The sequence below is a fragment of the Phyllobates terribilis genome, unplaced genomic scaffold (assembly GCF_046119375.1).
Source record: "Phyllobates terribilis strain yellow unplaced genomic scaffold, ASM4611937v1 Scaffold_5__5_contigs__length_657084704, whole genome shotgun sequence".
NCBI lineage: Eukaryota > Metazoa > Chordata > Amphibia > Anura > Dendrobatidae > Phyllobates > Phyllobates terribilis.
The window spans coordinates 432,907,194-432,934,674 of NW_027362765.1; positions in this window are offsets into that span (position 1 = coordinate 432,907,194).

The window sequence follows — 27,481 nt, forward strand, 5'->3', positions numbered from 1 at the left end:
CAGGTTGCAAATTAAAAATAATTTTTTTCTGCATCTAGCTCTGAAAAAATATTTGGGCTTCTAGCAGTGTGTGGGACTTGGTCTATTAGTCCATCTATACTGACCTCCATCAGGTTGCCAATTAAAAATAATTTTTTTCTGCATCTAGCTCTGAAAAAATATTTGGGCTTCTAGTGGTGTGTGGGACTTGGTCTATTAGTCCATCTATACTGACCTCCATCAGGTTGCAAATTAAAAATAATTTTTTTCTGCATCTAGCTCTGAAAAAATATTTGGGCTTCTAGCAGTGTGTGGGACTTGGTCTATTAGTCCATCTATACTGACCTCCATCAGGTTGCAAATTAAAAATAATTTTTTTCTTCATTTAGCTCTGAAAAAAATATTTGGGCTTCTAGCAGTGTGTGGGACTTGTTCTATTAGTCCTTCTATACTGACCTCCAGCAGGTTGCAAATTGAATATAATTTTTTTCTGCATCTAGCTCTGAAAAAATAGTTGGGCTTCTAGCGGTGTGTGGGACTTGGTCTATTAGTCCATCTATACTGACCTCCATCAGGTTGCAAATTAAAAATATTTTTTTTCTGCATCTAGCTCTGAAAAAATATTTGGGCTTCTAGCAGTGTGTGGGACTTGGTCTATTAGTCCATCTATACTGACCTCCATCAGGTTGCAAATTAAAAATAATTTTTATCTGCATCTACAGTACCTCTGAAAAAATATTTGGGCTTCTAGCAGTGTGTGGGACTATTTGTATTAGTCCATCTATACTGACCTCCATCAGGTTGCAAATTCAAAATAATTTTTTTCTGCATCTAACACAGCCAATAGTTTTGGCCTAATACCACAGTTTGGCCACTCAGCTCTGCTCGGTTACCATCCATTGTTTTTTTGTGCAAACAACTCCAGAGTTGTGAACTAGTTAACCACCAAAATGAGTGGAAAATGGCCTGCTGCTGGTGGAAAGGGGAATAGGCGTGTTGGGAAGGGGAAAAAAGGTTGTGTCCGTGGGGTAGGTGTTAAAGCAACAGTAACATCTGCAGAAGAAAGACCATCTTCCAGCCAAACTAAAATGTCTACTTCTTTTAGCGGACAATGTGATAATATCCCTTTCTTACGGCCACGCCAATCGCTACAAATTCCAGATGAGGCACAAAAACAGCAGGTGCTTCAATGGATATCAAGTGCTCCTTTAAGTGGGCTCTCCTCCACATCAACTTCAGCATCACAAATACTCCAGTCCTCAAAGGTGTCACCCAAATCGCACTTGCTTCCTCACAGCTCCCAAATCTCCAGCTGCCCGTCTGAGTATGAGGTAGAACAGATGGTTGAGTCTGCAGAGCTGTTTACTCATACTATAGCCTGGGAATCAGAGGTCGACTCCAGCGCTTCTGTGAATCCAGACGAGGAAATGATCTGCACTGATGCCCAGAATCTTTATGAGTCGGATCCAGGACCAGACGCAGAAGGTTCTGACCATAATGTAGACCCTCATTCCCAAACTGTAACTCCTGTTGGTGGAGACAATGAGGAAGACGATGATAAGACTCAAATACCTGATTGGCGCGACAACTTTAGTTTTTTGTCAGGGCAGGAACAGGTTGGCTCTGAGGATGACGGGTGTGATAACGCACAGGGTGATGATGATGAGGTCAGAGATCCCACTTACTGTCAACCCACAGTCAGCCAAGAGATGAGGTCAGCAGAGGAGGTGGAGGAAGATGCTAGTGACGACGAGGTCAGGTTGCGCCTTCCTGGACAGAGACGTAGTACTGGAAGCACGTCAACAACTGCATCCTCAAACACAACTCTGCCTCTCACCACAAGTCGTGGTGGCTCTTCAGGTCGCATGGGTGCTAAGCCTTGCATAGCCTTGGCATTTTTTCAGATCGATAAAGATGACCCAACTCGTGTTATCTGTAACATTTGTCAGCAAAAGCTAAGTAGAGGCCAAAAAATATATAGTTTGAGTACTTCATGCATGAACCGGCACATGGACATGAAGCATAAGTTGCAGTGGGAAGCTCAGTGTGCTACAATGCGTCAACAGTACAATGAGTCAACAGTGTGATGCAGCAGCAAAAAAGGCAAATACAATTCTGGGATGTATTAACAGAAGCATACAGTCTAGATCACGTGAAGTCATTATCGGTCTTTACTCCTCTTTGGTCAGACCTCATCTGGAATACTGTGTACAGTTTTGGGCACCACATTTTAAAAAAGACATAGACAAACTGGAGCAAGTTCAGAGAAGAGCGACCAGAATGGTGACTGGTCTGCAAACCATGTCCTATGAGGAACGGTTGCAGGATTTGGGAATGTTTAGCTTGCAAAAAAGAAGACTGAGAGGAGACTTAATAGCTGTCTACAAATATGTCAAGGGCTGTCACATTGTAGAAGGATCATCTTTATTCTCATTTGCACAAGGAAAGACTAGAAGCAATGGGATGAAACTAAATGGGAGGAGACACAGATTAGATATTAGAAAAAACTTTTTGACAGTTAGGGTGATTAATGAGTGGAACAGGCTGCCACGAGAGGTGGTGAGTTCCCCTTCAATGGACGTCTTCAAACAGAGGCTGGACAGACATCTGTCTGAGATGATCTAGTGAATCCTGCTTTGAGCAGGGGGTTGGACCAGATGACCCAGGAGGTCCCTTCCAACTCTACCATTCTATGATTCTATGATTCTATGAATGCGGCCTAGACGGCCGGGCCAATCACCGTCTGCCATATCTTGTGCATCCGCGGCCTCTTCATCCTCTGTGACTGGGGGGACAGCAGTCACACCTGTTTTGGGGCGCAGACCTGCCACCTCTTTACCCGCAACAGCCAGCGTGATTGGCAGGTCATCATTTTCTTTGGAGGTGGTAACACCAGCTGGCGTTGAGCGCTGTCCGACATCGATAGCACCACCTTTGGATCAAGGCAACCTAACATGTCCGCCTGCATCTTCCTCACAGACCGGCAGTTTGCCGGGGACACCCTTATCAACCCCGTCTAAGCACAATAGCCAGCCCTCGGTCCCTCAGATGTGGACAAGTAAAAGACCATTTCCTCCTAGCCATGAGAAAGCTAAGAGGTTGAATTTCACCATCTGCAAGCTCTTGGCTACAGAAATGCTGCCTTTCCGCCTGGTGGACACAGAGGATTTTCGAGACCTTATGTCCGTCGCAGTGCCCCAGTACCAGATGCCCAGTCGGCACTACTTCTCAAAGAAAGGTGTGCCTGCGCTCCACCAGCATGTCGCACACAACATCACCGCTTCTTTGAGAAACTCTGTGTGTGACAGGGTGCATTTCACCACAGACACTTGGACGAGTAGGCATGGACAGGGGCGTTACATGTCGCTGACTGGGCACTGGGTAACTATGGTGACAGCAGGACAAGGGGCTGCTGTCCAAGTCTTGCCGTCCCCACGAGTTGTGCGTCAATCCTCTTTATGTCAAAGTTCCTCCACTGCTTCTGCCTCCTCAACCTCCTATCGGTCTTCCACCTGCACCCAAAGCCTGTCTGGTCATGCCACAAGCTTTCTAACTGCGCAGAAGGGATCCTGCACACCTCCTTACTATGCTGGCAGTAGGGCTCAACGTCATCAGGCGGTTTTTACATTGAAATGTCTGGGAAATGTGAGTCACACAGCTGAGGAGTTGTGGTCAGCTCTGGAGAACCAATTTCATGAATGGTTGTCTCCACTGGACCTGAAACCAGGGAAGGCCGTGTGCGACAATGCTGCAAACCTGGGTGCGGCCCTTCGCCGGGGCAATGTCACACACGTGCCTTGTATGGCTCACGTGTTGAACCTGGTTGTCCAGCAATTTTTAGCCCACTATCCCAGACTAGATGGCCTTCTGCAGAGGGCACGGTCGCTGTGTGCTCATTTCCGCCGTTCGCATCCCGCAGCTCAGCGACTTACATCTCTACAGAAGTCGTTGGGCCTGCCACTTCACCGGCTAAAATGCGATGTGCCTACCCGGTGGAATTCAACTCTGCACATGTTGCAGCGACTGTGGCAGCACCGACAAGCCCTGGTGCAATACGTTCTGACGTATAGCCTGGGCCAACGAGATTCAGAGGTGGGGCAAATCACGCTGGAGGAGTGGTCTCAGATCAGGGACCTATGCACCCTTGTGCACAGTTTTGAAATGGCGACGAAGATGTTTAGTGCTGACGATGCCATTATCAGCATGACTATTCCGGTGATTTACATGCTGGAGCACATGTTAAACAGAATTCGGAGTCAGGTGGTGGCACAAGAGGAGGTGGAGGAAGTAGAGGAGGAGGAGTTGTATGCGGAAGGGCTAACATCTGCAAGGTCCAGACGGTCGGCAGCACCAAGGCGGCAGGCATGTGAGGGTGGGGGAGATGGTTTTACCAGGGCGCATGGTAGCAGCCAAACTAGTGAGGAAGGTGCAGGAGCCCAGGAAGAAGTGGAGGACGAACTGATGGAAGACTCATCAGATGAGGGAGACCTTGATCACATTTCTGTTGTGCGAGGTTGGGGGGAGAGGACAGAGGAAGGAAGCATGATTGTTACCTTGCCACCAACACAACAGGGACTTGGTGCTCCTGGATGCGCAACACACATGAGTGCCTTCTTGCTGCACTACCTGCAACATGACCCTCGAATTGTGAGAATTAGAAATAATCCTGACTACTGGGTTGCCACACTGTTAGATCCCCGGTACAAAAGTAAATTTGCAGAAATTATTCCTGCCATAGAAAGGGATGCACGCATGCAGGAGTATCAGCAGAGACTGTTGCAGAATCTTACATGTGCTTTTCCACAAAATACCAGTGGTGCACGTAGTGAATCTCACAGTTCCAACTTGCCAACCGTGGGACCGTCAAGTGCTCAGCACTCAAACCGTAACAGAACCACAGTATCTGCTGGTAACATCAATTTTGCGGAATCATTTCACCACTTTTTTAGCCCATCCTTTGCAAGGCCACAGGAGACAAGTAGTCTGACACATAGTCAACGCCTAGAGACGATGGTACAGGAGTATCTCCAAGTAAACATTGAAGCCACGACTGTGTCACTGGACCCCTGCTCTTTTTGGGCTTCCAATCTGGATAAATGTCCGGAGCTAGCCACTTACGCCTTGGAGATCTTGTCATGCCCCACAGCCAGCGTTCTGTCTTAACGTGTGTTTAGCGCTGCTGGTGGTGTGCTGACAGATAAGCGCACGCGGCTCTCCACTGATAATGTAGACAGACTCACGTTCATAAAGATGAACAAATCATGGATCCGAAACGACTTTTCTACCCCTGTGTCATCCTGGGGAGAGTAAAAGCTTGATGATTGGTTAAAATCACCCTACCAACCGTTTTAAGCTTTCAAATTACTAATCATGTTTATCTGTATCTTGACTGGAAAATAATTTGGGCTTTGTAGCAGTGTGCAGCACTGATCCTATTAGGCCATCTATACTAAAGCTTCACCAGATTTAAAATTAAAAATAATTTTTAGCTGCATCTAGCCCGGAAAATAATTTTGGGGCTCCGAGATGCGCAAGACACATAAGTGCCTTCTTGCTGCACTACCTGCAGCATGACCCTCATATTGTCAGAATTCGAAGTAATCATGACTACTGGGTTGCCACACTCTTAGATCCCCCAAACTTTTCGATCAACCTTTTCATTTTAATAAAGACCAAAAAAATGGTCATTTTTGAAATTATAAGCATTAGCAGGTTGTTAGAAACTGAAATCAAACAGTTTTCAACTCAAAACTTTATTCTAGGTGATGTTACATTTTCACATAGGACCCCTTGTTCGAAAGGAGGTTCTGAACTCTCTCGTCCATTGAATTTGTCAGGTTTTGGATGGTTTCTGCTTCAATTGTTTTGCATGAGGACAGAATACCCTCCCAGAGCTGTTGCTTAGATGTGAACTGCCTCCCGCCATCATAGACACTCCTTTTAATGATGCTCCAAAGGTTCTGAATGGGGTAGAGGTCAGGGGAGCATGGGGGTCACACCATAAGTTTGTCCCCTTTTATGCCCATATCAGCCAGAGATGCAGATGTTTTATGTGCAGCATGAGATGGTGCATTATCATGCAGAAAAATGATCTTGCTGTGAAATACACGGTTCTTCTTCTTGAACCATGGCAGGAAGTGCTGTTTGAGAAAATCCACATACATTATGGAGTTCATCTTTAGCGCCTTCAGGGATCCTAAAGGGGCCGACAATCTCTCTCCCCATGATTCCAGCCCAAAACATTACTCCACCTCCTCCTTGTTGGCGCTGTAGCCGTGTTTGCGTGGGGTGTCCATCAACCAGCCATCCTCCACTCCATCCATCTGGACCATCGAGCGCTGCACGGCACTCATCCGTGAACAAAACAGTTTTGAAATCAGTCTTCATGTAATGTTTGGCCCACTGGAGCCGTTTCTGCTTGTGTGAAGTGGATAGAGGAGGTCGACAGGATGGCGCATGCACAGCTGCAAACCTCTGAAGGACCCTGCATCTTGTTGTTCGGGGGACGTTGGAGGCACAAGCAGCTTCAAAAACTTGTCTGCTGCTATGACAAGGCTTTTTTGCCGCTGCTCTTTCAACCTGACGTAATTGCCTGTAGGAAAGAGTCCTCAATTTGCCCTTATCAGCACGCACACGTGTGTACTGTGAATCAGCTACATACTTCTTGATTGCCAAGACACTTCATCCTGATCATCGCACAATGTTGATTGTAGTCATGCCTTGACCTAAACACAAAACAATTTGTTGCTTCTCAGCAGCCGACACATCCTTTTTCTTTCCCATTTTGGCAGAAAATGTAGGCTGCTTAATAATGTGAGAGAGCCTTCTTAAGTAGTCTTGCCTTTCATTGGACACACCTGCCAAACTAATTAGCACAGGTGTCTGCAATTGCTTACAGTGATATAAAGAGCCCTGACACACATCACCATCAATGAGTTTAACTGACAAACAAACAAATTCTTCCCTTATCACTCCTAAACACTTTTTGTATAATAATTTGGAACGCAGTGTACATGTGCTTTTCCACAAAACACCAGTGGTTCACGTAGTGAATCTTACAGTTCTAACTTGCCAACCATGGTCTGTATGGAGTTGTTCAATAAAGGGCCCAAAATTAAGATAACATAGATGGGAGAGGTCTCTATGAATAGGAATTCCTAAGTATTTGATACCCTGTGAGGGCCAGACAAAGGGAAAGTTGGACAGGATGGAATCCTATATGGATTTGGGGAGGGAGACATCGAGGGCCTCAGACTTCGCTGCATTGATTTTAAAATTTTACCATGTAACAAAGTGATCTATTTCAGCCATAACAGCAGGGATGGATATATGTGATTGAGTGATATATACTAGGACATCATCAGCAAATAGAGAGCACTTGTACTCGGTGCCTCCCACCTCAATCCACCTAATATTGGGGTTATGGCGAATTGATGAGAGCAGGTGCTCCGTCACTAGGATGTATAAGAGAGGGGACAGAGGACATCACTGCCTTGTCCCATTGGTGATTGTGAAAGGTGATGAAAATGTTCTGACGCACCCCCTGGGCTTGGGACACCCGGAGCCGGACCCTTTTTGGTGGATGCTGGTGGTTGTAGTCTTCGTGGCGGCGACCCAGTTCCGTGGCTCAGGGCGGTCAAACCAGTGGCGAAACTATTTATGTGGTTTTCATGTTTAAATGTCCGACTACCCACCCGTGGATTGCGGTCAGAGTGAACCGCCGCTACAGGGCAGACCACTGAGGCTGGTGTTGTGGGTGCAGCAGAGCGTAGCATAACTCCCCACGGGAGGAGTATAGCCTCAGGGCAGTGTATGCGGAGGATGGGGGTGATGGTGCAGGGCAGCAGCAGTAACGACACGGAGTCAGTGATGCAGTTCAGGGCCTTTACTCACAGTTCTTATTATCCAGACCACGTCTGCAGGTAACGGCTGCCCACGTCGTACTGTGCTCACCAGGTGAGGGGCTCAGACAACTCCCAGATAACTTTGGAGCACTTCACAGGACCCCCTTTGTGTGTCCTTTGTCTGGCCTTTCTTACCAACACTTCTGTCCGGCTGCCTCGGGCCTCCTCTTGGTAAACTTGGCGCCAGTTTCCCTGACCCTATGTGGTGCCTTCCTAGCGGGTGTAGCGAGGGGCTGCGCCACATAAAATGTCAGAGCCTCCGGTTTCTAGCTGAGGGTCGTTTCCTGCCTCCACTAGTTCGGGGACCGGTCTCCCCCTTTGGCCTGACCCCTCCACGCAGGTGGATTCGGGCGTGCGGTGGCGACTCGCCCGTCCGCACCCCTGGGATCCCTTCATTCCTCGTTCCTGGAGCCTTCTCCGCTCCTCTTCCTTCCTTCTCCCTCTTCCAGGCCTGGGCCTCTGTTACTAGGCCCGCCTCCGGAGCAGAGCTCATGCAGAGCCCCTGCTCCCTGCCACTTCTGCTCAGACTTCTCTGCACTGAACTAAGATGGTGCCCACCTTTTATACTCCCTTCTCAATGCACCCAGGAACTGCTTCCTCCCTGCTCCTGCACTACAGGGTTCCCCTTCCTCAGTGTTCCCTCCCCCCACTCCAGCCAGGGACAGGGACTGTCGTGCCCATCTCAGGGGCATATTGGTCGCCCTGCCCCACGGCAATGTGGTGTAATGCATGCAGGTGTCGGGTCCTGATCCACACTCCATCCTTACCTGAGAGTGAGATATCACACCTCTGGGTGAGGTGCAATACGTCTGTAGCAACCGAGCCCTCAGGGTGCTACAGTTCCATTTATCTTCAGCCTAGGTGGCGTATTGCGATACAGGGCCGTGATTTTGGCTATAAAAGGGTCCCCTAGACCCCTACCCCAAGCTTTTTAAGAGAATCATATATGGCGTGCCAGGAGACTCTATGGAATGCTTTCTCAGCATCCAACGAGAGTATCTAATTACAAATTTTTAACTGCATCTAGCCCAGGAAATACTTTGTGCCTAGTAGCAGTGTCTGCTAGTGAGCGGATTATCCCGGCTGTTAAGCAAGCTGCACCACCTGTAGTTTAGACACTTAATTTTTTCAAAGGAAATGCTTCGGGACCATGGGATACTTAGTGAAGAGCATCAGGAGGCACCCCAAGGCATAGGGGCTGGGACTGGCAGTAGGATGCCTTGCGGTGGACAGCCGAGCTCGATCCTTATAAAAGCTTTTTAACTGCAGCAGCTTTAGTGGACGCTACTGGAGCTGGAATCACCGCGGCTGCTGGCATGAGACTTGCCCTCCAATAGATCCTTGTAAATGGATTTAAAGTGTATTCATTCAAATTAGAGAGACAATTTAAATTAAAAAGCTTAGAGCTGCCTCCACCACAGGGGGGCTCGCTCGACCCACCAGCGGACAGGCACCAGTATTGGGAGAGGGGGGCTGGCCGTCAGGGTTCACCGCGGCTCTGGCACAAACCCGGCGACACGGAGGTGGCACGGGCAGGAGCGGACTGGCCGTGTCGGCTTCTCACTTTTTGGATTTTAGAAGGGCATGACATGCCTATATCTGTGTCTCCCCCTCCTTTTACTCCTCCACCTCTTTTATTTTCGCATGACTATATGTACTTGTCACTTTTCCATGTGTTAGTTATGTCTTCTGAGCAGTTTGTCAGCTTTTGGACACCTTTGAAGGTGTTTTCTATGTGTTTCTATGTGTTTTTGTTTGCCTGCCATTGGTTTTAACGGTGTTCGAAGGTGTTCGACGAACAGTTCGATGAACAGTTCGGCGAACACACGGGTGTTCGACGAACCGAACCGAACTCGAACACTACGGGGGTGGCTCAACACTACTCACCAGTTCTAGACCTCTCACTTGACTGTAGGTGCAACTTACTGGTACTCCATGAGGGTCTTTGGTTCTTCCACTGCTCAGGCCAATGTTTGATCTGACACAGACAGATAGGGGCTGACGAATATGAATGCATCTTCCCCACTCTGGTCCTCCATAACATTCTTTGGTTCTTCCACTGCTTAGGTAAATGAGCAGCTTCACATGGTCATGTGGCGAGCAGCACGTTTGACTGAATCTTCCCAGTCCTCCACAAGGGTCTTTGGTTATTCCACTAATTTGGCAAATGAGTATTCTCATGTGGTCATATGGTGGTATGGAGCCTTTGACTGCATTTTGCCAGTCTTCCACAACAGTCTTTGGTTCTTTTATAACTGAAGCTAATGATTGGACTCAGGCGGTTATGAGGGGGGCAAACCACATCATTGACGTCAAGGACGTATGTCCACCCCAGGTGACCACATGAAGCCAATTGCTGGACTCATTCGTAGAAGAAACAAAAGCTCTTTTGGAGGACTGGGAAGATATGGCATAAGGAGGCAGGTGAGGGCCAAGGACAGGTGAGTATAATAAGTTTTTAAAATTTTTATGTCCTTCCCTCCCTTTTGTTTATTTATACTTAAGGTCTTAGGACACGTGATTATTATGTGTTCTGACTCTTTTCAGCCTTCAAAAGAATCCCGCAAAATAGAGCCAGCTCGATGCCACTCTGCTGGATTTGTGTGAATAAAATCCCCTAAAGTGCCCACACATTTTTGGAAAATTAATAAATTAATTTTGTCACAAATTGATTTACTTATCTCTAGAAATTACTAAGTTACAAAAATGGTGAAAAATGGTAAACCACTTTCCTTTTGCCAAGGAATTAATTTTTCTATAACGCAGCTCAACAGCATGGTGGCTCAGTGGTTAGCACTGATGCTTTTCAGCTGAGGTCCTGGGTTCAAATGCTACCAAGGACAATGTCTGCAAGGAGTTTGTATGTTTATGAGGGTTTCCTCCACACTCCAAAGACCTACTGATTGGGAATTTAGATTGTGAGCCCCAATGATGACAATGTCTGTAAAGCGCTGTAGAATAAGATAGTGCTGTATAAGTAAGCATAATAAATAAATAAAAAAGGCATTAGATTTACATGATGATAGAATTTACTAAGGAAACAAAATCTATTTCTTTTAACAAAAGTTAACAAAATAAATAACAAAAAATTTAAGTGGTTTTTCCATCTCCGCTGGATAAGATGTAATAGTCTGAAAGGTTCGCTCGCACCTCTTGACAGTACCTCTTAGAAATCAGTGGGTCCCTTGACTTTTGTTATCATAGGTAAGATAAAACTTACAGCAAAAAGGAATAGTTGTAGTTAAAGAACAGTTTGTCTGGGTGTCACCAAGGATGGTGACACCTCTATTACAGTCATTTATTAGTTTCAACTTATAACAATGGAATGACACTTTGCATATTATCTTATTGTCTATTATGGGACAATTTCCTAACTGATTAATGATTTCTTATGTAGCTGCCAGGAATTGATATCCTTATATATTGGCTGATCATTTAGTGTAGCTTTAGTGTTGTCTCTAACATGGAGGCGCTGGTTCTAATTTTCAGCATTGTGCTTCTACAAGTGAACTTTCCTCCTGGCACAGGTGAGAGTTTAGAAATGCAGATAGATTTATCACATATGTAACGAAGTGATAGACAGATCATAAATTGATAGTATAATAGATTTTTTTTACTTAATAAATGATCAATATATAGATTTAAAGGTGTTGACCATTTTCTCTTGTTAGTGCAGCTTTCCTCACAAACTGACCAGCACTTCTGTCAATAAAATGGCTGCTAATGGAGGAGCATGTGACCAGACCAGTCCATTAGCATATTCCAATAGAAAAGCAGCTTTCTCATGTGAGGTGTTTTATAATTGGAGGAGGCTAATGGACAGATCTGGACACATGCTCCTTTATCCGTGGTTATTTTATGGACAGAAGTGCTGGTCAGTTTGAGATTAACGCAGCACTAACAATAGAAATGCCCAACCCCTTTAATAGAATTATATGCACCACAATATATAAAGCTATAATTCAATTTAATTTTCCAATATATTTAAAGCAATTAAAACATTTAACCCATTCCCGACTTTTGATGTACTGGTATGTCCAATGTCGGTTCCCAGTGTTTTATTGCAGACTCATAAGCTGAGCCTGCATCATATCCGCAAGATATTGGCTGTGTTGTACAGCTAGCATTGGCTTCTGATAGCAGCAATCAGAGTTGAGCTCTGCCTGCTTGTTGCTATTAACCCCTCAAATGCCACTGTCAATCTCTCACAACGCCACTTACATGATTGCTTCATCCGGGAATCATGCCGTTATATGTTCCCATCGTAATGCCATGCAATCATGGGGTGCTGATGAGTTACTATGGCAGGCAGGAGCCTCCATGCCTGAAGGCCTCCATTCCTGCCATGAGGATGCTCTTTTGAAAAATTGCCTGTGATTATCCTTTACAGGGGGTGATTTTTATTATATGCTGAAATACTGTTCTATTACAATATCTACAACAAGCGATCAGATGATCGTAGTTTCAGGTCCCCTAAGGGAGCTAAAAAATAAAGTAAAAAAAATATTTTTAATAATATGAAAAGCTAAAAAGAATATATAAATTCAAATCTCCATTTTCTCACATTAAAATTAAAGAAATAAAAAAAAAACATAAGCATAAAAGTCTAAAGTCATTTTTAAGAATTTGGTGAAAAAAAACTCAATAAATATCACAAGAGAAAAAAATCCAAAATATGAATATTGCTTACAAGTTTATGGCCATATTCACAAGTTGAATATTTGGTTTGAGTTTTTTACCTTAGTATTTGTAAGCCAAAAATAGGAGTGGGTAAAAAATGCAGAAGTGGTGCACTCCTGGTTTTGGCTTACAAATACTGATGTAGAAAACTCACCAAATACTCAAAGTGTACAAGTGGCCTTACAGTGTTTTCCTCCTCTTTGTCACATGTATTATCGAATTGCATTTTTTTGTTTGTTAGTATCCACTCTGCTGTTTTACATTTAATATCTAAAAAAGAGCTTTTTCATGTATCAATTGATACATTTTAAAAAGTCTCAAAAAAGTCCCAATTTCACTCCATTCACGAGTAGGTGTAGAAACCAGTGCAGAAACATCCTTAAACATAAGGTAACATTTTTGAAGACTACTGACTACTCAAGTAATGTTTCAGATGTCATCAGGTTAGCAGGTTTAAAATGACCTTTCTTTACACAACTAGGTTGATCTAGGACTCCTTAGGATTGTAAAACCTCTTTTTTGGCAAATTTTGCCCTCAGAAATTTTTGAAACAACTGTTCCATGCGTGCTGTTACTTCCCTTTTAACTGATGCTTTCATGTTAAGTTTGGTGCCTTTTTGACAACTGTGGCAAAAGTTTTGAATAGTTTGCTTATACTAGTAACTTTTTCAAAACTTTCACCAAAATGAATTGCTACAAAATGAACATACAGTTTGCACCAGTTTGATATACTTTTTGAAAATAAAAATTGCTAAAAAAGGAAACGACAACAAGTCAAACAACTGACACCAAATAAACCGATCAAGGGAAATATTTCAGTTCTTTGAATTTCTTTCTTTCAGTTCTTTGAGTTTCAACTTCTTTAGAAAAATGTTTCAAACTGGCGCATGATGATTCTTTTTGGTGACAGTGTTCAAAAGGAATTCAAAAAAGTAAACCTCACAAAACTCTTGCCACATTTGTAAAAAAAAATATCATAGGAGGTCCAGCTAAATGAGGAAATGAAAAAGTGAGTATTAAGCAGCTATTTTGAGGGTACAATGAGTTTTATGTGCCGAATTTACCCATAGAATTACATTAGATTTGGAAAATCCACAGGTAAGAAACTGATACGTGTTTTTAGTGTATCTCTGTCGCAAAAGCTCACTAAGAACTACTGTAATCCACACGTGACTCTATCAATAACATTTTGTCAAATCCAAATTCCAGGAAGTAGCCAAAACAAATCAGTTTAATTTAGCCCCTTTAATCAGGGCTTATATTCACATAATGCTAATTGTAAACTTGCTAATCTGACCATATTGCCAGAAAGACCCCTTTAAGATAAATGCACACATTGCATATTTGGTGTGGATTTTCCATGCAGATTCAAGTGGTGACAACTGCAGCATAGAACAATACCAACTAAGTAGATGAAATTCAAAACTTTCATACAAACATTTTTTTCTACATTAATTTTCTAGATTTACATTTCAAATTTCATTTTTTACAACACATAAGGCCTGATTCATCATTTTGTGTTTTTTTAAGTCACTTTTCCTTTTTGACTTGTGGTTTTCGCTGACGTTCATTGTGCCATCTCTCCTGCGCAGCAGCACATCTGTTTATATGGGATGAGGTACTGCCATTAACAATGACTTGTGCTGGCATAAATGATCCAATCTCCTAATTTACATGCACTTTTCTACATGGGTGGATAATTGCGAAAACCCTTTTTATAAACGCTCTGATAATCTAATCATCTAAAAGTGCCATTAGCTGGTTTGCAAGGTAGCTGGTTGATTTGTAGTGTCAAACACATCACAGAAGCAGTTTCAACATGGAAAAAGTTTAAAATTATATGAGGACAGATTGATCACAGTCTGCACAAATGCCATTAGAGACTGGAAGAAAGTTTATGCTGTGAGCAGAACAAGTTGCGCCAGAGTCAGTGACTGTAATACCATATAACTTTCATTTTGACTCTTGGGGGTGATTCATCAGGGTGTTTTCACAAAAAATTCTGGCATAAAAAATTTTGTGCAACGCAGAGTTGAGCAAAAAGCATTGCGACTTTTGCCAATTTCCAGCCAAAATGGAGGCAGTTGGGTAGGAGCCAGGTTGGGACAGGGCATGGCTAAGTCCGCCCACCCATCAGATTCATCAATAGCTCCCATGTTTCTGACATCAGAATGTTACTCCAGTCCCTAAAAATGGACACGGAGGTGCACGCTACTAATCAGATGTGCCTGGCCAGTTTTAATGAACTAGGACCTTTATGTTCTACAAGCCTTGTGTGTAGGATGTAAAAATGATCCGTGATGGACATATTGACAATGTTAGTGGGATGATTTTTTACTTAATACTTTCATTCTAATAACAATAAAGTATTGGAATTCTTTTCAATTATTTACATTCTATCATCAATTAAAATATATTTTTATATTCATTTCCCAGGTGATGAAAAACAAAATGGTAAGTCTGATCTTGTTTGTAAAAATTGAGATATAAGCATGAAGGTTTAAATATAATAGATTGCGGAGGCATCGATGGAGCTACAAAGGTCACCCCTCCTTCTACCTATTTACAATATCATGGTCAACATTGATTATAAAAAGTAGAGGTTAAACAGACATTACAGGGGTTATCTGGGTATCTATTAGCAATTCAGAAAACTACACTATTAAACACTAAAGTATTCAATAGAGGTTGATGGTAATAACAACATTATTAATAATAATAATAATAGTGATGATAATGGTAAAAACATTGTAAAAAAAACATAAAAAAAAGCTGTGAAATAGACACCAGAGTGAAATTGGAGCCCATATAACTGTTAAGAAAGACTATGATAATTAGGATGAAACTATAGACAGGTCCTTGGGAAATGAGCGGTCAGAGACATTATTCAGGGATACAGTAGATAAGAGGGCTCAGTCGTTAGCATGATCACTCTCGTCCAGGGTTCAAATCCCACCAAGAACAACATCGGCACAAGTTTGTGTGTTCTCCCTATGTTTTTCGTGGGTTTCCTCCAGGTACTCCGGTTTTCTCCCATACTCCAAAAACATACTGATACAGAATTTAGATTGTCAGCCCCAATGGGAAAAATAGGAATGTGTATAAAGTGCTGTGAAATAGGTTGGGGCTATATAAGAAAACTAAATTGGATCTGCACAAGCTGATGATCTAGAGAATGTTTGCAAAGGAGTTAGTTTGTATATACTGTCAGAAGTATCATAAAGGCCCTACTAAGTTTAACCCCTTAAGCCCCGAGGGTGGTTTGCACGTTAATGACCAGGCCAATTTTTACAATTCTGACCACTGTCACTTTATGAGGTAATTACTCTGGAACGCTTCAACGGATCCCCCTGATTCTGAGACTGTTTTTTCATGACATATTGTACTTCATGATTGAGGTAAAATTTCTTCGATATCACTTGCGTTTATTTGTGAAAAAAACGGAAATTTGGTGAAAATTTAGAAAATTTTGCAATTTTCAAAATTTGAATTTTTATGCCCTTAAATCAGAGAAATATGTCACACAAAAGAGTTAATAAATAACATTTCCCACATGTCTACTTTACATCAGCACAATTTTGGAACCAAAATTTTTTTTTGTTAGGGAGCTATAAGGGTTAAAAGTTGACAAGTGATTTCTCATTTTTCCAACAAAATTTACAAAACCATTTTTTTAGGGACCACATCACATTTGAAGTCACTTTGAGAGGTCTTTATGACAGAAAATACCCAAATGTGACACCATTCTAAAAACTGCACCCCTCAAGGTGCTCAAAACCACATTCAAGAACTTTATTAACCCTTCAGGTGCTTCACAGGAATTTTTTGAATGTGGAAGAAAAAAATGAAAATTTAACTTTTTTCACAAAAATGTTACTTTAGACCCAATTTTTTTTATTTTCACAGGGGTAACAAGAAAAAATGGACCCCAAAATTTGTTGTGAAATTTCCCCTGGGCACGCAGATACCCAATATGTGGGGAAAAAACACTGTTTGGGCGCACGGCAGAGCTCGGAAGGGAAGGAGTGCCATTTGACTTTTTGATTGTAAAATTTGCTTGAATAATTAGCGGACGCCATGTTGTGTTTGGAGAGCCCCTGTGTGCCCAAACATTGGAGCTCCCCCACAATTGACCCCATTTTGGAAACTAGACCCCCCAAGGCACCTATCTACATGCATAGTGAGCATTTGGAACCCCCAGGTGCTTCACAAATTGATTCATAAAAATGAAAAAGTGTTTTTTTTTTCACTTTTTCATTTTTATGAATAAATTTGTGAAGCACCTGGGGGTTCCAAGTGCTCACTATGCATCTAGATAGGTGCCTTGGGGGGTCTAGTTTCCAAATTGGGGTCACTTGTGGGGGAGCTCCAATGTTTGGGCACACAGGGGCTCTCCAAACGCAACATATGGGGCAGAGACTCGAGCATGTCACTCAAATACCCACGATACTCATTGCATACCAGAGCACCCGATGCAAACTCAAGTAGCGAGCACTTGCGCTCAACACTAGTCACCATATCGTCATCTTTTTTTCTTACTTTTGAAAAAAATCCCAACCCCATCACAACCCCAGCCCTAACCCCAGCCCTAACCCTAGCACAACCCTAACCCTAGCACAACCCTAACCCTAGCACAACCCTAGCCCCAAACCCAGCCCTAACCCTAGCCCAATCCTAACCCAAGAGTTTATTTTTGACGCCGTTCCTTGTGCAGTATAAGTGATTAGACGACTTTATTCTTCGGGTCGGTGAGACTACAGCGATACCAGAATCATATGGGGTTTTTATGACTGACAGCTGTCACACACTAAAAGACGCATTTTTTGTAAAATCTAGTTTTTGCATCGCCATATTTTGAGAGCTATAATTTTTCCAGATTTTGGCAGACAGTCATGTGACGGCTCGTTTTTTGCGGGATGACTTGACGTTGTTATTGGTGCCATTTTCAGGCACGTGGCATTTTTTGATCGCTTTCTATTCCGATTTTTGGGAGGCAGAATAAACAAAAACCAACAATTCAGGAATTGTTTTTTTTGTTTTTTTTTATTCTGTTCCGCGTGTGGTAAAATTGATAAGGTAGCTTTGTTTTTTGCTTCGTTTTTTTTTTTTTTTTTTTACCGTGTTCACTGAAGGGGTTAACTAGTGGGACAGTTTTATAGGTCAGGTTGTTACGGATGCGGCGATACCAAATATGTGTACTTTTATTGTTGTTTTTTTTTTTTATAATAATATTTATTGATGGGTACATTATATTTTTATTTTTGGTGGATTATTTTTTTTATTTTTTTTTTATATTTTTGCAATTTTTTTTTTTTCCACTTTCTGGAAGCTTATATAGTTTATTACTTTGTCCCACTCTGGGACTTTCACTTTTTTTTCTCTGATCGCCTGCATGGCACAGGAATGCAGCACCATCCCTGTGCCATGCAGGCTGTCAGCGCCGGACAGGGAGAAGATTGTTTGGAGATGCACTGCGCATGTCCAAACAATCTTCCTGCTGTTTGGTGACCCGGATGTTGTTATGACGACATCGGGTCGTCATGGCAACACCCGGGAAGCCTTTGCAGACAGCGCTGGAAGCCGGAAGAGGAGGTGAGTATCTGCGATCACCTCCCATTGCCCCCGCAATGCTGCAATCGACTTCGATCGACTTCGATCGCAGCATCGCGGGGGTTAATGTGCTGGGAGCAGTGCAGGACCGCTCCCTGCACATACTATCGGGTGTCAGCTGTGACAATCAGCTGACACCCGGCGGCGATCGCGCCCGCACAGCCTGTGTGCACGCGCGATCGCCATGACGTACTAATACGGGTCTGGCTCTTAAGTCCCAGGGCAAAGACGCGTATTAGTACGTCAGATGTTATTAAGGGCTTAACCTCTTCATGACCTGGCTATTTTCTGTTTTTTCGTTTTTGTTTTTTTCTCCAATTCTTACAATACCCTTAACTTTTTTTATGTTCCTTACACATAACTACACTCCCTGACAGAAGTTATGTCGCTTATCCATGTTATGTAAATAAAAGCTTATAACCTGACATTAAATTCATCCATTGGTTTTATAAATTTCTCTTTTGAAAGCTGAAACCCTCCCAAATTTGGTTTAGGTTAAGAATATAAATTGGCATCAATGCTGAAATATTGATCATTTAATGAACACAGAATGGTCAGATTTTGGCAAGACAAAAGTTTTGTCGCCCACAGAAAGTAATGTGATATTCAAACAAATAATTATCTTAAAATACAAATATATGTTGCAGAACATTGGTGAATGAAGTTGTGGTGTTATTAGAGTCATAGTTAATATTTTGTGTGACTTCCATGAGCTTGAAGGACTGTATATGAGGGCTTGTTTTTTGTAGGACAAGTTGTACTTTTGAATGATATCATTAATTTTATCATATGATACACTTGAAAGCAGGAACAAAATTCCAAGTATGTTGAAATTGCAAAAAAAATTCAATTCCACACTTGCATTTTGTCTTTTTTATTTACCATGTACACTATACGGTAAAACTGACCTGGCAGTATGATTCTACAGGTCAGTACAATTACGCACATACCAAACATGTGTAGTTTATTTTTTATTTAAGTAGTGGGAAAAAAATATATATTGTAATAGATCAGACTGGTACGAATGCAGAAATATTGAATATACGTATTTTTTTTTATTTAATTTTAACCCCTTTCTGACATGGTCAATAATAGTACGTCCCTGTGCCCCGGGCCTATTGGGCCAGGGATGTACTATTACGCAGAATGCGATCGTGTCCGCATGCAAGCGGTGCGGGGCGATCGCCGTCAATTATCAGCTGATTGTCACAGCTGACACTCGGTACTATGTGCCAGTAGCAGGCCCGCACTGCTCCCAGCACATTAACCCCCAAAATGCTGCAATCTAAGTCAATCGCAGCATTCCGGTGGCAAGGGGAGGTAAGCGTAGATACTTACCTCCTCACCAGCGTCCCGAGCTGTCTGTGCAGGCTCGTGGTGCTTGTCATTGTGACCCAATGTCGTCATGACGACATCCGGGTCACAAGACAGCAGGAAGTTTGGTAGACCATGCTCAGTGTGTGGTCTACCTAACCTTTGTGCACAGGGCTGCAGCCTGCACAGCATAGAAATGCTGCTGCAGCATTTCTATGCTATACAGGCGATCTGGGTGAAAAAAATGAAAGTACCAAAGTGGGACAAAGTATAAAAGTTAAAAAATAATCAGAAAGTGAAATAAAAAAATTTAAAAAAGTTGTAAAAATATAAAAAATGTAATGAAAAAAATAATCCCCAAAAAATAAAAATATATTGTATCCATGAATAAATATTCTGAAAAAAAACCAATAGCACACACATTTGATATTGCCGCGTCCGGAACGACCTGACCTATAAAACTGTCCCACTAGTTAACCCCTTTGGTGAACACTGTAAAAAAAAAAATAATAAAAAAAAAGAAGCAAAAAACAATGCTTTATCATCATACCGCCAAACAAAAAATGGAATAAAACCCGATCAAACAGACGAATGTAAATAAAAATGGTATGAAAACGTCATCTTGTCCTGCAAAAAATAAGCCGCTGTACAGCTTCATCAGACTAAAAATAAAAAAGTTATAGCTCTCAGAATAAAGCGATATAAAATAATAATTTTTTCTATAAAATAGCTTTTATTGTGTAAAAGTGCCAAAACATACCACTGTAAACATACTGACCAGAAGAATAAAGCAGTCTTTTCATTTTAAACCATACGCAGAGTGGCATAAAAAAAAAAAAAAAAAAAACATTTCCTGAATTGTTGTTTATTCTGCCTCACAAAAATCGAAATAGAAAGCGATCAAAAAATGTCACGTACCAATATAAATTTCAACTCATCCCGCAAAAAACAAGCCATCACATGACTCAGTCGGCCGAAATATGTAAAAATTATAGCTCTCAAAATATGGCGATGCAAAAACTAGTCTTCGCGAAAAAAAGCGTCTTTTAGTGTGTGACAGCTGTCAATCATAAAAACCTGATATGAATCTGGCATTGCTGTAATCGCACTGACCCGAAGAATAAAGTCGTCTAATCACTTATACCTCACGAGAAAAGTTGTAAAAAATAAACTCTAGGGTTAGGGTTATGCTAGGGTTAGGGTTGTTCTACTGTTAGGGTTGTGCTTGGGTTAAGGTTCTGCTAGGGTTAGGGTTGTGTTAGGGTTGAGCTAGAGTTAGGGTTGTGCTAGGGTTAGGGTTGTGCTAGGGTTGGGGTTATGCTAGGATTGGGGTTGTGCTAGGGTTAGGGTTGTGCTAGGGTTAGGGTTGTGTTAGGGTTGTATATTCCACAATATATATCTATAACATCAATCTGAACTGACAATCCTTCTGAGGTCTAATCCAGCTGCATATAATCAGCAGTGGTGATAGCAGGAATTAGGCAGGCAGTATATGTGTCAGACTGCAGTGCATATAGCAAGAGGGTCCATTGACTGTCCTGTTAGTCTAGGTATTCCACAACATATATATATATACACACACATATACACACAGTGGGTATGGAAAGTATTCAGACCTCTTTAAATTTTTCACTCTTTGTTTCATTGTAGCCACTTGGTAAATTCTAAAAAGTTCATTTTTTTCCCATTAAAGTACACTCTGCACCCCATCTTGACTGAAAAAAACAGAAATCTAGAAATTTTTTCAGATTTATTAAAAAACAAAAACTGAAATATCACATGGTATTCAGACCCTTTGCTCAGTATTGAGTAGAAGCACCCTTTGAGCTGGTACAGCCATGAGTCTTCTTGGGAATGATGCAACAAGTATTTCAGACCTGGATTTGGGGATCCTCTGCCACTCTTCCTTGCAGATCCTCTCCAGTTCCGTCAGGTTGGATGGTGAACGTTGGTGGACAGCCTTTTTCAGGTCTCTCCAGGGATGCTCAATTGGGTTTAGGTCAGGGCTCTGGCTGGGCCAGTCAAGAATGGTCACAGAGTTGTTCTGAAGCTACTCCTTTCTTATTTTAGCTGTGTGCTTAGGGTGATTGTCGTGTTGGAAGGTGAACCTTCAGCCAAGTCTGAGGTACAGAGCACTCTGGAAGAGGTTTTCATCCAGGATAACTCAGTACTTGGCCGCATTCATGTTTCCTTCAATTGCAACCAGTCGTTCTGTCCCTGCAGCTGAAATACACCTCCATAGCATGATGCTGCCACCACCATGTTTCACTGTTGGGACTGAATTGGGCAGGTGATGAGCAGTGCCTGGTTTTCTCCACACATACTGATTAGAATTATCACCAAAAAGTTCTGTCTTCATCTCATCAGACCAGAGAATCTTATTTCTCATAGTCTGCAAGTCCTTCATTTGTATTGAGCAAACTCTATGCGGGTTTTCATATGTCTTGCACTGAGGAGAAGCTTCCGTTGGGCCACTCTGTCATAAAAGCCCGACAGGTGGAGGGCTGCAGTGATAGTTGACTTTGTGGAACTTTCTCCCATCTCCCTACTGCATCTCTGGAGCTCAGCCACAGTGATCTTGGGGTTCTTCTTTACCTCTCTCACCAAGGCTCTTCTCCCACGATAGCTCAGTTTGGCTGGACGGTCAGGTCTAGGAAGACTTCTGGTGGTCCCAAATTTCTTCCATTTAAGGATTATGGAGGCCACTGTGCTCTTAGGAACCTTGAGTACTGCAGAAATTATTTTATATCCTTGGCCACATCTGTGCCTTGCCACAATTCTGTCTCTGAGCTCCTTGGGCAGTTCCATTGAGTTCATGATTCTCATTTGGTCTGACATACACTGTGAGCTGTGAGGTGTTATATAGACAGGTGTGTGCCTTTCCAAATCAAGTTATATCAGTTTAATTAAACACAGCTGGACTCCAATGAAGGATTAGAACCATCTCTAGGAGGATGACAAGGAAATGGACAGCATGTGACTTAAATATGATTGTCTGAGCAAAGTGTCTGAATACTTATGAACATTTGATATTTCAGTTGTTTTTTTTAACAAATTTGCAAAAATTTCGACATTTTATTTTTTTTTCAGTTAAGATGGGGTCTAGAGTGTACTTTTAATGAGAAGAAAAATGAAGTTTCTAGAATTTACCAAATGGCTGCAATGAAACAAAGAGTGAAAAATGTAAAGGGGTCTGAATACTTTCCGTACCCTGTGTAAATATATACAGTACAGACCAAAAGTTTGGACACACCTTCTCATTTAAAGATTTTTCTGTATTTTCATGACTATGAAAATTGTACATTCACACTGAAGGCATCAAAACTATGAATTAACACATGTGGAATTATATACTTAACAAAAAAGTGTGAAACAACTGAAAATATGTCTTGTATTCTAGGTTCTTCAAAGTAGCCACCTTTTGCTTTATTGCCTGCTTTGCACACTCTTGGCATTCTCTTGATGAGCTTCAAGAAGTAGTCACTGGAAATGCTTTTCACTTCACAGGTGTGCCCTGTCAAGTTTAATAAGTGGGAATTCTTGCCTTATAAATGGGGTTGGGACCATCAGTTGTGTTGTGCAGAAGTCTGGTGGATACACAGCTGATAGTCCTACTGAATAGACTGTTAGAATTTGTATTATGGCAAGAAAAAAGCAGCTAAGTAAAGAAAAATGAGTGGCCATCATTACTTTAAGAAATGAAGGTCAGTCAGTGTGAAAAATTGGGAAAACTTTGAAAGTATCCCCAAGTGCAGTTGCAGAAACCATCATGCGCTACAAAGAAACTGGCTCACATGAGGACCGCCCCAGGAAAGGAAGACCAAGAGTAACCTCTGCTTCTGAGGGTAAGTTTATCCAAGTCACCAGCCTAAGAAATCACAGGTTAACAGCAGCTCAGATTAGAGACCAGGTCAATGCCACACAGAGTTCTAGCAGCAGACACGTCTCTTCAACAACTGTTAAGAGGAGACTTTGTGCAGCAGGCCTTCATGGTAAAATAACTGCTAGGAAACCACTGCTAAGGACAGGCAACAAGCAGAAGAGACTTTTTTGGGCTAAAGAACGCAAGGAATGGACATTAGACCAGTGGAAATCTATGCTTTGGTCTGATGAGTCAAAATTTGAGATCTTTGGTTCCAACCACCGTGTCTTTGTGCGACGCAGAAAAGGTGAACGGATGGACTCTACATGCCTGGTTCCCACCGTGAAGCATGGAGGAGGAGGTGTGATGGTGTGGGGGTGCTTTGCTGGTGACACTGTTGGGGATTTAATCAAAATTGAAGGCATACTGAACCAGAATGGCTACCACAGCATCTTGCTGCGGCATGCTATAACATCCGGTTTGCGTTTAGTTGGACCATCATTTATTTTTCAACAGGACAATGACCCCAAACACACCTCCAGGCTGTGTAAGGGCTATTTGACTAAGAGAGAGAGTGATGGGGTGCTACGCCAGATGACCTGGCCTCCACAGTCACCAGACCTGAACGCAATCGAGATGGTTTGGGGTGAGCTGGACCGCAGAGTGAAGGCAAAAGGGCCAACAAGTGCTAAGCATCTCTGGGAACTCCTTCAAGATTGTTGGAAGACCATTTACGGTGACTACCTCTTGAAGCTCATCAAGAGAATGCCAAGAGTGTGCAAAGCAGTCATCAAAGCAAAAGGTGGCTACTTTGAAGAACCTAGAATATAAGACATATTTTCAGTTGTTTCACACTTTTTTGTTAAGTATATAATTCCACATGTATTAATTCATAGTTTTGATGCCTCCAGTGTGAATGTACAATTTTCATAGTCATGAAAATACAGAAAAATCTTTAAGTGAGAAGGTGTGTCCAAACTTTTGGTCTGTACTGTACACATACAAATACATATATATATATATAAATATATACCGTATATATATATATATATATATATATATATATATATATATATATATATATAAGCGCTTGGCAGGCAGGCAGTGTATGTGGCAGACTGCAGTGTAAAATACAGCACAAAAGGCTCCATTCCAGTTCTGTCTACTGCTGTTGTTACAGATATTTCTATAAACAGCCCCAGGCATCAGGGGCCAGGGATAATTATTTTTTTTTCTTAATCCTGATTATTTGGTTAAAAAGCAATCCAGAAAACATCATTTTTTTGCTCCATTTGCTTGTTGCCACAGCAGAATACAGCCAGATTCTTTCCATATTACAGCGATAAAAATCCAGAAATTTGTAGTGAACGTGGAAAATATTGGCCTCCATTTAAATTTTGTTGCAGTGTGTCAGTGAAGTTATTGACACCAGGTCGCTGTGAAAAATAGTAACCTACAGACCAGCTATTTAAAACTGTGGTCTTTCATCACACGTATCACATATACAGGGGTGGCCAAAAGTATTGGCACCCCAGCAATTCTGTCAGATAATACTCAGTTTCTTCCTGATCCTCCTTCCTCCCACCATGCCAAGTGCCCAGAGACAACTGATCCCACAATTGAACACTCCGAAGAGCTGTTCACTTTTCCATTTATAGATTCGGGCCACTCGCCCGGTCCACTAGAAGCGGGGCAAGAGGAGATCGCATGTAGCGATGCCCAAATATTGAACAGCCACGGTCACACGAAGGCAATGCTGGGAAACTGTCACAAGAGGTGGATGATGATGAGACACAATTGCCAGAAAGTCAGGAGGAGGACCAGAGTGTGGAAGTGGAAGATGAGGTGGTGGACGATCAAGTCACTGACCCAACCTGGCAAGGTGACATGCAGAGCAAGGACAGCAGCACACAAGGGGAGGGAGGCGTAGCACCACAACAGGCAAGAACAAGCAGTGTGGTGGCCGCAGACCGAAGGCGGGCAACTGTTCCCCGTAACGTCAACACGACGGAAGCTGCCAGGACAACTGTTAGGTCTTCCCGAGTCTGGTTGTTTCTTAAAGACTATGCCGTTAACCCCAAAAAGGATATTTGCACGAACTGCCATGCCAGCATCAGCAGGGGTAGCAAAACTACCAGCCTGACCACCACCAGCATGATCAGGCACATGGCAGCAAAGCACCCGACTAAGTGGGACGAACCCCAGGGTCCAGCAACAGTGTCTGCGGGTGACACAACTGCTTGTTCCTCTGTTGTGCGTGCATGCCAATCCCCTGTCCATGGCGCATGCCAAGATGCCTCCTGCCCTGCACCTGTCGTTCAACACACTCAACTAGCACCATCAGCAAGTACATCCACGTCCTTGTCCCAGTGCAGCGTTCAGTTGTCCCTACCACAGTCCTTGCAAATACGCAGCTAATGCCCCACAGGCCACACTACTAAGTTCACACATTTCGCTAATGCTTGTGCTCAAAATGTTGCTTTTTAGGCTCGTGGAGATGGAAGCTTTCTGCAACGTGATGGTGGTGGCCGTCCCTCGATACTTGGTGCCCAGCCGCCACTTTTTCTCCCGGAGTGCTGTCCCTGCATTGCACAAGCATGTGTCCTAAAACATTAGCCGTGCCCTTAACAACGCTTGTGGGCAGGGACGGTACATCTTACTGATGGCACACTGGGTTAACATAGTGGAAGCCGGGACATAGTCGGGCCTTGGAACGGAACATGTCCTCCCGACGCTGAGAATTGCGGGCCCTGGGTCAACCAGGGTTTCACCCATATTCTACAGCTTCTGCACCTCCTCCTAATCCTTCTCCTCTTCAGCATCCATCTCTGAAATGACCACATCAGTCACAAGCTGGAAGCACTGCAGCACTGCCTCAGCCAAGCGGCAACAGGCTGTGCTGAAGCTAATATGCTTAGGTGACAAACCACACAATGATGAAGAATGGTGGACAGCTTTGAAAGAGCAGGCAGATCTGTGGCTGACACAGCTGAACCTATAGCCAGGCATGGTCTTGTGTGATATGGCCGGAACCTGGTGGTTGCTCTGAGGCGAGGTGAGCTCACACACGTACCATGCCTTTCCCATGTGCTTAATCTCATGGTTCAGCGGTTTCTCAAAACCTACCCAGAGTTGTCGGATCTGCTTGTCAAAGTACGCCGCCTGTGTGCCCATTTTAGAAAGTCAGCTACAGCTTCCGCTGCTCTTGCTATGCTTCAGCAGCATTTGCAGCTTCCAGCTCACCGACTGGTATGTGATGTCCCCACGTGTTGGAACTCTAAATTGCAGATGTTGGGAACGATTTGTGAGCAGAAGAGGGTAGATGTTGACTGCCTGCATCAACAAGGCCATCAGTATTCAGGTCAGACGCCACACATAAAACTTCAGGAGTGGACATGGATGTCAGACATCTGTACCATCCTCCAAAACTTGAAGGACTCCACCAAGATGGTGAGCGGCGATGCCGCCATAATTAGCGTCACTATCCCGCTTCTCTGTCTTCTGAAACGCTCTCTGCTCTCAATTAAAGAGGATGAATTGTAGGCGGAGCACAATGAGATGGAGCAAGGAACCATACAGGGTGATTGCACACAGCCCAGTTCATCTCATCCCAAAGTGGATTGGGTGACAATGAGGAAGAGGAGGAGGAGCAGGAGGATGAACAGGAGCTAGTTTCCTGCGCTATAGACGGTACTACCTGCAAAATTTCTATATCGTCTGTTCAGCGTGGATGGCCTGAGGACAGGGAGGTGGAGGAAGTGGAGGAGGAGAGCATGGTCAGTTGTCCTCTTGGTGTGGACATGGAAGTCTTGCGTCTTTGAACTCTGGCACACATAACTGAGTTTATGTTACGCAGCCTTTCCCGTGACCCTCGCGTTGTCTAAATTTTGGGTGACAGTCATTACTGGTTGGTGACGCTTCTAGACCAATGCTACAGGGAGAACTTTATGTCTCTTATTCCTTTGCAGGACAGGCCTAATAAAATGGGGCAGTACGAGAAGGCCCTTGTTGCAGAATTAATGAAAAAATTCCCATCTGAAAACGCTGGCGGCAGAGATCACAGTTCGCTGGACAACCAAGGAGTACAGGCGAGAGAGACACAAATGCAATCCAGCAGAGGCAGGGGAACACT